General features: G+C 52.8%; 2 long non-coding RNA genes and 1 other non-coding gene across 3 annotated transcripts; all 3 read right to left on the reverse strand.

Annotated features, from left to right (window-relative positions):
• Positions 1 to 62: 62 nt before the first annotated feature.
• LOC122170888 lies at positions 63 to 2,347 on the reverse strand. Its single transcript, XR_006171878.1, has 4 exons — positions 2,089 to 2,347; positions 1,885 to 1,998; positions 958 to 1,057; positions 63 to 528 (listed from the first exon to the last, which is right to left on the reverse strand). It is a non-coding gene; the product is annotated as an uncharacterized LOC122170888 (long non-coding RNA).
• A 6,106-nt stretch (positions 2,348 to 8,453) lies between these two features.
• Positions 8,454 to 12,278, reverse strand: LOC122170887. Its single transcript, XR_006171877.1, has 3 exons — positions 12,135 to 12,278; positions 8,693 to 9,384; positions 8,454 to 8,603 (listed from the first exon to the last, which is right to left on the reverse strand). It is a non-coding gene; the product is annotated as an uncharacterized LOC122170887 (long non-coding RNA).
• On the reverse strand, positions 8,854 to 8,927 carry TRNAR-UCU. The gene has a single exon. It is a non-coding gene; the product is annotated as a tRNA-Arg (tRNA).
• Positions 12,279 to 12,473: the final 195 nt, after the last annotated feature.

The raw sequence follows: 12,473 nt of genomic DNA on the forward strand, positions 1-12,473 counted from the left end.
GCATCCCCCTTCCTCCCTGCTTTCCCATTCCTGAATAGGAAGCTGCTCCCAAACGTTGGGACCGAATTGTGGAGCTGTGGGAAAGCCCTGAGTGCTTCCGTGCGACTCTGAGCAGCTGCTCCTGGGGGAGAAGAAGGGAAACGAACGCATTCCAGCCTGGAAACCATGCAGGAGTGAGCAGGGCTGTGTTTAATCAAGAGAACAGAGCTTGCAAAGCAAATGGCTCCAACGTGCGGTTTCAGATCTGAGCCCCAGTGGTGCAGAGCTGCTCTCGGTGCCCATCTGAGCCTAAAAGCTGCCACAGAGCAGCGTGGAGTGGAGCCGGTGCTCCGAGTGCAGCGGATGTGGGCACGGAGAGTGGGAACCTGCAGCGCGTTGGCTTTGGTGGTTGGTTGAATCGCCGTTTAAAATGGCTTTTTTTTTTCCACTCCCAACGTCTGCCATCGCCCCGCTCAGCCCAGCCCAAAGCCAGCGCTGTTTACAGAGCAGCAGGGAAGGGCAGGAAAGCTCTGTTTAGGAGAGAAATTCCTGCAGAAAGAACAGAAATCCCCGGGAAATGCAGTGGGAAGAGTGCTCAGCTCTGTGCCCACTGGTCCTGGTCACACTGTGTCCCCATCCCCATGTGCCCATCCCCATCCCCAATCCATCCCCATCCCCATCCCTACTTCCATCCCATTCCCCATTCCATCCCTCTCCCCACCTCCATCCCATCCCCATCCCCATTCAATCCCCATTCCATCCCCATCCCCTTTCCATCACCATCCCCATCCCCACCTCCATCCCATCCCCATTCCATCCCCATTCCCACCTCCATCCCATCCCCATCCCCATGTCCCCATCCCCACCTCCATCCCATGCCCATTCCATCCCCATCCCCATCCCCACCCCCATCCCATCACGGCTCTGGCTTTCCTCCCTGCTGTGTCCCATAGGAGCAGCTCCATCCATCCACCTCACCCCACAGTGGCTGTTTCCTCAGGAATCCTGCTAATCTCATTGTGAGCAGGACGGCCTCATTTGCCCGTGATTTTAATTTCCCTTCGAGTTTTGCTTCCTCCTATGGAAGGTGGGAAATGATGCAATGCTTCAAGCAGAGGATGGGATCGTCCACACCTTCCTGCTCCATCTGCAGCAAAGAGCCCCAGCCACAACCCAAACCGATGGTCCTGGGGGGTCCCTTACAAAACATTGCTCCCATCCTTGGCTGCCTCTCCACCTTTTGCAGATTGCTTGTAGCATTGGAGCTTTAACGCACAAAAAAGACCTAAAAGTGCACAGCTTACATAAAATGGGAATGGGGAAAATGTTGGCTTTGGCCACATTTCTTGGCTGCCCTTTGGATGATGCTGCTGTTCTCTGTTACAATTGGGTAAGAATGAACCTCAAGGGAAGAGGCTAAAACCCAAAGCGCAGAGGGAGTGCTGGGTTCCTCCAGTCAGAAAACCTGCATGAGGGGGAGTTGGGATCTTTGGGTGTGGGGGGTTGGGATGTGGGGAGGTTTGGGGGGTTTGGTGGGGGGGTTTGAGGATGATAAGAGGGGGTTGGGGCCGTGTGGGAGGGTTTGGGGATGCTTGGGGGCTGCAGGGATGTTTGATGGGGGGCTTTGAGGATACTTGGGGGTGGTTTGGGGGTGCTGGGGGTGTTGTTTGGGGATGGATGGATTTGGGGACGCTGGGATGCCTTCCCATTGCACCCCCAAACCCGGTGCAACACTGAGAGCCAGCACAGCGCAGCGCCCATCGCTGTGCCCATCCCAACGAGGGCACAAGCAATGAGAACTGCATCTCTTTCTCATCAAACCCACTTCTCCCCACTGTGTAACGCACAGAGGTTGCTCTGGGAGCCCCCAGGATGTTCTCCATCACCTCCACCCCATGCACTCACCTCCTCTCCCCTCCTCCTGAGTCCAGCCTGCGCTCCGTTGCCTTTTTGGAGAAGGCTCTGAACCGTCCGCCCCAGAAAGCAGAGCAGCAGCATTTTGCTTCCCCTCGTATTTCCCTCCGAAAAAAAAAATTATATATATATTTTTTCCTGTTTTGGTTTTTGTTTTTAGAGACGAGAGGGGAAAAAAGGAACTGATGCCAATACTTCTCTGATCACCACGTGTGTGGATGCGCAAAGAGCCTCCCCAAAAGAAGGCATTCCTCTGCGCCACGGGACTCAGATAACCTCAGCCTGCTGCTGGTCAAGTTTCTTCTTTCTGATAGGGAAACTGAGGCAGGAAACGAAACGACAGCTGGAGAACAAATAAAAATAAAAATCCCCAAAGTGTTGAAGGGAGGGGGAACCGAATCTGAGAGCTCCGGCCCCAAATCGGCAGCTCTCAGCAGCGCAGCCCACAGCCCAACCTGACCCCGCGTGGTGCGGGGGTCCCGGTGTCCCACATCCTATATCCCAGTGCGGGGGCAGCTCGTCCAACCCCCCTCAGTGTCATTTCCTGCCTCTGGGCTGCAGCTCCGGGACGTCTGAAGGAACTGAGCAGTGCGGAGCAGCGTCCGAAGGCGACGCCGGGACGTGTAGGATGATGAACTTTGCATGGGCATCACTCATCCTTCTTCATTTTACGTTGGGTAAAAAGGCATTTCTTTTTTTTTTTTTTACTTCTTCCTATTTGCTGCTTTGGGGTGGTTGTGATGCTGAGATGCTGTGCGGGGCTGAAGGGTTTTGGGGGTGTTTTCTCAGCAACTGGGGGGGGCGAAAGCAACTTGAGAGCAGCTGGGAGCTCCGGGTCACAGCCAAGCGTGTGCTCAAGGTTTGATAGATTGCAATGCTTGCTGTACTGCACTCAAATGAACACTTTGTACAGCTGAGAGCTGTAAGAGATAGAAACGGGGCGAGGGAAAAGGCAGGATTGCTCCAGCTGTGCTTTGGGAAGCAGAACTGGAGTCAAGTTGGGCAGTGGCAGCAGTCAGAGCTGCTCCTGCTTCCCAGGCAGCCAAGGAATGGAGCTGGGTGTCCTCTGAGGGGTTAAATGGGATTTTGGGATGAAAGCTCCTCGCTGTGACTCCCGTATTATTTCCCGTATTATTCTTAGCGTGGCTCCAGCGTAAATACAGCAAATAGCTTTCTCAGAATGCGTGGGGAGAAAGTGCTGGGAGTTTATCCAACTGGAGCCAAAAGGAGCAGAGCTTTTCCCATGGCCATAGGATGTCGGCTGGGTGGCTATGAAGCGACACGGAGCTCCAAAAACCAGAGATTGATGGGATGTGAGCAGCTTTCGAGGCAGGGAAATGGGATTCGGAGTCGTCATGCTCCCTAACGGTGGGGTGTGACGCTGAGAACCATTGGGTCCAGGATGGGGAGGTTGTAGGGCAGAGAGGGGCACCCATGGGTGCTACCAACCCCGATGCAACCTTAACATGATGGGGTCAAACTGTCCGTTCCCAATTGGCTCCCTGCATACGAAAGTCCGATGTGGAGAAGGGAAATGAGTGGGGGCTTGCCGTGGTTTGGATTGAGCTGTGTGTGCATCCATTTATAGCAGCTTGGCAGGGAGGAAATGCCAGGTGAGCGCTCGCAGCACCCCGAGGGCACCCAGGATGGATGTGGGCACTGGGGATGAGCCCCACAGCCCCCGTTACTCCGCTCCTTTCCTGCAAATCCGTCCCTAAAATACAGGAAAACGCGACGCGGCGGCCAGCCCGTAACTTGATATCTTTTGTTCCACGACCTTGATTTAATTACGGACCAGATTGGGAATCCGTTACTCCCACGGGGGGGGGAGGGGGGAGAAGCAACTTTTGCACAAAGAGCCAATAAATCAGTGAAACCATTCCTGCAAAACCACATCCCACAGGGCTCTGTGCAGGGGGAAGGCAAAGCGGTTCTTTTTTTGTTTTTTTTAGGAAATGCTGAGATAGGAGACGAGGAAATGACCAAGTTTTTATACGACTACGCATCTCACTACAGTAAGCAATCTTCGTTTTGGGCTAATTTTGTGCAAATTGAGCGATGAAAGCAAGGTGGAGGGGGGGCTGGGGTAGGAAAGAGGATTCAAAGGCCAATCCAGAGCTGTTTTGCTGAAGCTGCTCTGGCCTCAGCAGTTCTCAGCATCACATGAGATTGCATCCCACCAAGCCAATGGGGTTACACTGGATGTTGATGCAAAATGGGCCCACGGGGCCGTGCTTTCGTTCCAGGTGATTACCTATATGCCACTGCAGAGTACTATTATGACAACACCACGCTAATGCCCACAGTGTACACGGTGCTCACATACTATGAAGGTGAGGTAAGTCGGACTTCCTCTTCGTATTTCTGAAAAAAAGTAGAAAGGATTCTTCCGCTGCAGTGAGAAATGGGTTGAAATGTTGACTTGCAACTGTTGGACAACACAGAAGTGTTTGGGCAGAGGGCATCCATGCTGCAGCTGTGATGTGCTGTCGCAGCGCGGGCTGTGATTCTTCCTGAACGCCCCTTTGAGCACCATATTGCTTGGGAGAAGGGATTTGGGAAAGACGGTGGTACTCCTCCAAATTCTAAGCAAACTGAAGGCCTTTGCTTTGCTAAGCTTCTGACAGCGAGAGTCCCCCGAGGGATGCTCCCAATGGGGATTGTCCCAACTGGGATGATCCTGATGGAGATTGCCCCAACTGGGATGATCCTGATGGAAATTGTCCCAACTGGGATGATCCTGATGGAAATTGTCCCAACTGGGATGCTCCCAATGGAGACTGCCCCAACTGGGATGATCCCAATGGGCATTATCCCAACTGGGATGCTCCCAATGGCGATCATCTCAACTGAGATGCTCCCAGCTCCCCACAGGAACACTCCCAACAGGGATTATCCCAACAAAGATACTCCTGGGCACATTTATTTTCCCCAAGGCCTAAGCAAGGGGACAGCATGAAGGCAGAGCAGTTGGGCAGGGCATGAATTCTGCCACCACACAACACAGCTCCAAACCATGCTGGTTTTGACCCATTCCTTTTCATTGACTTCCCAGGAGTATTTGGACGCGGAGGGATTACCCCTGCAGTGCCATCTGCCTCTGCTCCTCCTCCTCAGCTTCCTGCACCTCCTGCTATGATGCACCAAAGGTACAAAGCCAAGCACTCACTCCAAGCACCCCTTTAAGCCAGCAAAACGCAATTCTCTCCGAAGCAGCGGCGCTCTGAAGCACCTTTCCACAACCATCAGACCTCTGGGCACCCGGCTCTGCGCTAACGACAGCCAAAGAAGCGTGAATCAGCACAGGAACTGTGTAAAAACCAGAAGCCAAAGGGACTTTTAGGGTGTTTCCCAAAGCACCCAGCCATCCCACACTCTGCATGCAGCCTCCAGCGTGGGGAACTCCACGACCCCGGAGCCCAAACCCTGTTGGCATCCAGGTGTGCTCTGAATTCCCCCACGGCCTCGAGTCCATCCAACGCACAATGGGAGGACATGGGAATCACTTCCTAACCTCTTCCCCTCTTTGCAGACACGACGGCTGAGACGAAGAAAAGAACACCGTCACTGCATTGGAAGCTACATCCTCTGCACGAAGCAGTCATCTCTGTTTTTAGTACGGCTGTGATTTTATACACAGATTTTTTTTCCCCCCCCGGCAGATGGATGATGCCATCCCGAGCCATAAAAGCTGTGCAAACACTGAGGAGCTTTGTAATGACTAGCTTCTTTCCTACTTCCTATTATTCTGTTGTAAATATGAACTCCTGCCAATAAAGTGACTAACAATTGACTTTCTGTCTCAGTTGTGTGTGACAGCCTGGAAGCACACTGCTGATTGCAATGCCTGCATGGAAAGCACAGCATTGTTATCCCGATGGGGCGAACCTGCCCGGCCCCACTTCTGTCTCTAAGCAGCAAAGTCTCAGCAGCTTTGGGGCTTGGAGCAGATTTTTGCCATTTCCCAGCTCTGTACATCGTTAGATGTTAATAGAGATGCTTTGGTACAGCCCAAAGGATGGTTGTCCTGAGATGCCAGGAGTCAGCACTGTGAGCTTTAATAGGAATTACAGAAATCAGAGAGATGGGAGAAATCAAAGCTCAGGTTGGAGGGGACCTCAGAGGTCAGCTGGTCCAATCTATTGTGATAAAAGCACATCCCATAGCAGAGCATCCAACACTTTGTGTATCCAAACCTTAAATTCTCCAGTATTAGTTTCCACCATGTCCCTGGGGAGTTGTTGCAGCGTCTGCATGTTACCACAGTGACAAAATTGTCCTCTTGGGACCAACTGGAATCTCCTCCAGTGCCACTGGTGCCCATTTCCCCATTTTTTGTGCATGGTTCCTTATAAATGAGGAGTGTCCAACTCCTTTGCAGACAGACATCAAATACTGGGACACACAGATGAGGTCTCCTGAGCCTTTTCTCCAGGCTGAACAAGTCCAGCCCCTCACCAGCCCTAAGAGCATCCCACGGTTCTGCTTTGAATCCTCTCCAGCCCATCTCCAGCCTTTCTGAATGGCAAAAAGCGAGACCAGCATTCCAAGTATGGTGCAAAGAGCGCAGAGCAGAGCAGGATATTTCTTACTTTGCTGATGCCACTGGCACTGCCTTGGCTTGCAGCGACTGATAGCACAGCTTCACCTCCAGAGGGTGAATGATCAGCCAACAGCAGCAGAGCAGTGGTGTGCTGCTACTGCAGGAGCTCCATAACGTTCCTCCCTTGGACCTTTAAAGATCATAGAAGCACGGAAATACAGAAGGGGTTGGATTGGAGGGCGCTGTAAAGACAACAGAACCACGGAATCGCAGCACAGTTGGGTTGGAAGAGATCTGGAAGATCACAGATCCATGGAGTCACAGAACGGTTGGGTTGGAACCGGCCTTAGAGACCACGGAACCATGGAACAACAGAAGGGGTTGGGCTGCAAGGGACCTTAAATTCTTTACTCAGAGGGCAGTGAGGCCCTGGCGCTGCTGCACAGAGCAGTGTGGGTGTTCCACCCATGGAGGTATCCCCAAGAACAGTGGGGAGGGCCTGGTGGGCTTCCAGGGGTCCCCCAAAACAAGTAGGGCCACGTGGAGGACCGCTGACCATAGAGAGCGGCAGGGCAGAGAGGCTCCAACGGGAGGAAAGGGACTTCCGGGTGGCCGGGATGGACGGGTGCGCCTATAAAGGGCGTGGCCATGCAAATATATTGCATCGCTGCACCAATCAGACGCACCCGGGAGCACGAAAGGACCGCTGGGAGGGCCAAGCGGGTGCGTTCTCGGCTCAGTGCGGAGAGGAAAACGGTTCAAAAGAAGTGCCGAAGCGATGGGGGAAGAGTGCTCGGGTGTTTAGTTGTACTGGGGGTGTCACGGGGTCTGGTGCTCTCCATGCTCAGCAATGCTTTGTTGGGCAATGTACACAGTAAAACCAAGGGAAGCATCTCTTTGTTGCAACATGGACGGGTCAGGGTGGGGGAAGGACGTGGGGACACACATTCTGCTCGCTTCCTGGGTGCCCTTGCAGGACAGCCTCAAACATCCTCTCCTGGAGCACGACTGATGCAGATGCTTCCATGGGCGTTTGGTGTTCCATTCCTTTTGGCTCTCTGCTGTGTGCAGTGAGGACATGGACAACAACCACCCCCAGCAATAGGATCCCCAGCGCTGTCAGCAGCAGCAGCACTTTGACAGGGCTGCAGAAGAGTGAGGAGACACCTGGCAAACAAACCAACCCTCACGGACTTCAGAGCTGAGCGCATTCTGCCCAACTCCTGCACCCAGCTGCTCAGATGCTGCCTTTCTCCCAGCTGCTGCCATCAGGACATCGCCAGGTTCCGGTGGCAGCAGCTGGAAGGACACAGGAAGAGGTGTGAGATCCAAGATCCAAGACCTAGCTGAAGGCAGCCTTGCCCATTGCAGGGGTTGGAATGAGGTGTCCTTTAGGAAGATGTACTTTGCAGAGATATGGAAACAAGAAGCCCCTTCCCCAAAGCTCAGCCCACAAAGCCAACAGTTCTGCCTCCCATATGCACGGGGCTGTTTGTCCCAGGACAGCACAGAGCAGTTCTCAGCACTCACCATAGGAGATGCTCAGGGTGATGGAGCTGCTGGACATGGAGCTGGGGCTCTGGCACTCATATTTTTTTTCCCCCCTCCATCCAGAGGAATGGGATTGTGATGGAACCTTTTCATGGAAGGCTTTTGCTGCCCTCCTTCCCCACTGTTTTGGGCTCCATCCACATCCAACCCCTGAGGTCACGCACATTATTTCTTTGGACTTTTTTTTTTTAGCCATCCCAGAAGGAGATTCTATGCTGACACCAATGGAAAGAAACCCACTTCTCAAGTGGAGAAAAGTCTTCAAAGGTCACAGAGGGGGAAGAAGCTCTACTGCAGGGTCAGGATCTTTGTCTTTTGTCAATGTTTGCTACTTACAAAGATGAACCTCCATGGGGATATGGAGGTGGCTGCTAGCAAACGTGCATCATCAACATGAAAACATGAAAAAACAGGGGCATTTGCAGAAGATTTCTGTAAGGTAAGAACTCAGAATATCGACCTACTGTTGTTTTTCCTTTGTCCATATATTTGAAAGACAAGCCACACTTCTCAAACGAAATACCAACACAAGGTTCCAAACCACTGCCTGACCACCGGATTTCTACTGGAAACACAGCAGTTTTCTTAAAGCATCAGACAGGTCCAACAAGCAGAACTGGGAGGAACAAACAGGGTTAAAACATCAAAGCAGCCAGGAGCTACCAAAAAGAACGAGGGAAGGGGAACATGGTGGAGGAAACGCACCTTGGATGGGGAGCACGCGAGCACTGCGAGCGTCAGCGGCCGAGACGCCGCCATGAAAAGTCATCATCTCCTGCCTGAAGCCTTCTGGGGTGTCGTAAAGGAGCAGGATGGGGATTTATGGAGGAATACACGTAAAATAAAAGAGACACCTGCCTGGAGATCATCTCTGCCGGGACTCGAACCCGGAACCTCTGGATTAGAAGTCCAGCGCGCTCGTCCATTGCGCCACAGAGACCTCACCGTGAGCACAGCAGCGGCACCAGAACTGAAAAATCCCGCACCCCGCATCACTGGGGGGGTCCCCACACCCCACTCCCACCCCACGGCACCGAGATGGCACGAAAACCTGGCGCCCAGATCCATCTCCCTTGCAACCCGACATCTCAGCATCCCTTCCTCCCAGTCGGATGGGCGATAATCCCGGCTATGATCCATATCTCGCTCGGCAGCGGGGATGCAGCAAAAACCTGGAGGTAGGATTGTGTCTGCATCCCTGGCAACCTCTCCGCAGCATCTGTGGCTCAGCTGAGGGCAGAGCTAAATCCTGGAGCAGAGTGAATCGCTGCTTCTCCCAGAGCATCGTCGCAGCATCCTCATCGCAGGGGAAAAGATGAAAGAAGATTCCGCTTACGAAGCCAAACAGTGACAATAAGGAAGAAAGCTCTGCTTGTCACGGTGAAGAACAAAGAAACCTGCGGTTTAAGCAGAGAAATAAAAGAAAATGCAGCCATCGTCTTTTATTTTAAGCAAGCTGTCAATCGAGGGTGTTTAATTCTTCTCTAAATGCATCTTCTGTCAGAAAAAATGCAGGTGTCAAAACATGAGGAAAACCTTTTGCATCCTCCGAGCCACTACACAACAGGTGAAGCTCTGCTTCCTTGCTGCGATGACCCACATCCTGCATTTCTAAACCCCACAGTTTCTGGAGCAACGCTTACTCCCAAAAAGAGGGAGAAATCGGGCTGTGAGGCGATGCGGCGCCTGAGCAGAAATGCAGCGCCAGGCGTCTCAGTGCTTCCCAGGTGAAACTGAAGCACTGGGTTCCACCCTTGGTGGTTCGTAGGAGGGTTTTCCATTGTCCTGACGCCTGCTTTTCAGTGGGTAAATGGGTTTTTAATGGGCGCTGAGGGTTTGTGCTCTGCAGAACATCAGTAGGGCGAGTGGGAAATCAGAACCAGAGTTTTTTCCCTTCCTCTTTGCTCTGCTTTTCCTTGGAAGAAAGCTGCAAAGAGAGGAAAGGAAGGCGAGGGTTGAACTTCTATCAGACAAAACCCTTTCTGCTGCAAGTGGTGTCCAGAGAATCAACAGCCCTTGAGATAAATGGCTGCGTGAACCAACTGCAGCGCCACAACTCCACCTCCACCTTGAGAATGCATGAAGAAAGCGCCTACAGGCAGGGTGAACAAGGGCTGAGCTTAAAGGCTGCCACCTCATAAATCTCTGACCAAGTCAAAAAGAGCTGAGGTTGAGCAGAAAAGAAGAAACAAATTTCACACAGCTCGTGACCGCACCGCGTTTCATGTTGGAACCAACCAACTCTGGGAGGTGACAGCCTCACAGGTCAGGGGATGGGGACAGGGAGGAATCTGCCCTTCTAGCCTTCCCCAAGCTGTTGGCTGTCCCTCTGTTACTTCCAAATGCAATAAACCTGACAAGAAGAGATTGGAGCAACCAGCACACCTGCAGGTCAACCATTTTTGATGCCAAGAATGCCAACAGAGCTATTGGTAGGAGAAGATGAGAATGAGATTCCATCAGCTGCTTTGAGACCAAAGCCACATCTCCATTTAGATGAAGAGATGAGGTTGTCCAACATGAGTTACAATGCTGTCAGGTGTTTACAACATGTCCCCAGTGCTCAGAAATGTTATGGGGATGAAAGAGCTGCAAACAAAGTGCAAATCATCCCCCAGCTCGGCCCCGGTTTGCTGTAAATGGAAGAACGCACACCGTGTGCAATGATACCAGGGAGCCAAAATAGACCAAAATAACTGCCCACCTTATAGACAGCTCCAAATTTCTCCAAATCCTTCCGACTTGCTGCCTATTTTCTTTTTTCCTAACTGTAATGATTTATTTGCCTTCCTTCTCTCGCCAACCATCGAACGCCCAAAGCACAGCCGCTTGGTTTGGCCGCCACGTCCTCAAAACTGCAATGTCTTTGTGTCTAAAAGGCACTGCACCAGCAACCCCTGCATTGGCCCCCCTTCATTGGCATTTGGCTCCCCTTCATTGTCAACATCTCATTATGAGACAGAGCCAGAAGTCACCAAGCTGGCGATAAAGAAAGACTCCAAGCAGAAACCCCCACATCCAAACCCCTTCGCCTGCAGAGCAGAGCTCAGAGATGTGCTCCCCAACCCCCCTTGAGCCTGCTGTGCAGGTGGAGCAGGATTTGGAAGCATTACTGGGGTATCCAACGCAAGGTCACCACCTCTGGCAAAGCAACCCGAGGACAGGGGATGTTTCCTGGAGGACAACGGGGGTCTGGTTGGCACCATCCCTGCTGCCTTGGCATAGCTGAGGGAAAAAGATAAACCTGAGCCTGGGTGGGACAGCACAGAGCTCAGCAGCTGTTGGAGATGGGGTTGCCCAGCTTTCCTCTATTGGTTGGTGGTCCTGCAGAGCATGAGCTGAGGAGCTGCAACCTTCCAGGCCTCAGGACTGGGAACACAAGAATCAAGGATAAAACCCCCCTTCTCCGCCCCACAAGGGCTTTCCAAAGTTTAATGTTATGCCCTGAGTGATGTCAAGGCACAGCTTGAGCGCGTTTGGGGCTCACAGCATCCTCTCTGCGTGCGTTCCTCAGCACGCCTGATCACATGAACAATCCAAGTCTGCCAGAATGCATCCAAACCTGCACCCCACCGTCACCCAAGCACAGCTGTACAGTTCTAGGCACATTCGTGCCAACCTCATGGGCAAGACGGTGTTTCTGAGCACCCCTGCTGCTCTGCAGCAACGACAACTTGGTTCTGAAGCAGCCAGAAAGCAAAAAGTCCCTCTGCCTTTGCTCCTTGCAGAAGAGCAGCATCAGCAATCTCTGCGTGCCACCGACGCCGTGTGATCCACAACCACCTCTGCCTAGGATGGAGATTGATGCCTCCAGGAGGACGGTGCCGTTTATGATTCATAAATTCAGGGCACATTTTGAAGGCAGCTGTGAGGAGCTGGCATCTCTCCTCCAAGGAATACGGATCAGCCTCAGCACCGTGTCCTCCCCACGTCACATTTTAGCACGTTTTCTCTCCAAATCAACCTTTCCAGCAGCACCTCCCGCCTCGTCCCCAGCCCCACGTGCAGCAGGAAGGGCTGTGCCTCAGTTTCCCATCCCCACTTGGCTGTGTGGGCTCAGCCTGCCCGCCCCCCCGGCGTCCCCACCGTCCCCAACCCATCGCGGTCGATGCTCCAGCTCTTCCCAAAGGGTTTCCCCATCACTCACTCGCTCTCAGCCCGATGCTTTCAGTTCCGCCGTCTCCTCCCAACACTTCGGGACTTTCTCCCGTGTTTCAGGAAAATGAAAGTAGAAAAGAAAAACAAGTTTTTTTTTTTTCTTTTTTTCCACCTCCGGGCTCCCCAAACCCTTTCCCCATCCTCTCCCCTTCTCCCTCCAACTTTTGCCCCATTTCTCCCCCCGCTCTTTCTGCCTTTTCTCCGGGATTCCACCCCCCTCTCCCTCTCCGTCCCGTCTCCCTTTGTCCCCTCTCGTCCTGCCCTTTCCGCCCGGGGGGGGTGGCCCCAGAGTTTCCATGGGGATGGAGGCGGTGGTTGCAGGAAAAAC

This window comes from Centrocercus urophasianus, unplaced genomic scaffold, assembly GCF_019232065.1.
Source record: "Centrocercus urophasianus isolate 14NV4802_14NV808 unplaced genomic scaffold, USGS_Curo_1.0 seq_732, whole genome shotgun sequence".
Lineage (NCBI taxonomy): Eukaryota > Metazoa > Chordata > Aves > Galliformes > Phasianidae > Centrocercus > Centrocercus urophasianus.